Below are 272 nucleotides of genomic sequence, written 5' to 3'. Positions count from 1 at the left end.
GTAAAAATAATATAATAATAAAATCTTTTTTGTTTAATATAAAATTCTTCATATTTAGAAAAGTAATAAGTTTAAAATATTTGAAATAATATAAACAATATTTATTCGAAAAATATTTTTTTAACTAAACATAACGAATACCAAATCAAATAATCATCATTGTTTTCTTAATTAATTTCAAAATATGAAAAATATTATCACATCAAGGTTGAAGGAAAGGTAGTGGTTACTCACTTCTTTTCCACAACTCATCATTCAAACATTATTGATAT

The sequence above is a fragment of the Lupinus angustifolius genome, unplaced genomic scaffold (assembly GCF_001865875.1).
Source record: "Lupinus angustifolius cultivar Tanjil unplaced genomic scaffold, LupAngTanjil_v1.0 Scaffold_463, whole genome shotgun sequence".
In the NCBI taxonomy this organism is placed as follows: domain Eukaryota; kingdom Viridiplantae; phylum Streptophyta; class Magnoliopsida; order Fabales; family Fabaceae; genus Lupinus; species Lupinus angustifolius.
Note: the sequence above shows the minus strand (reverse complement) of the source record.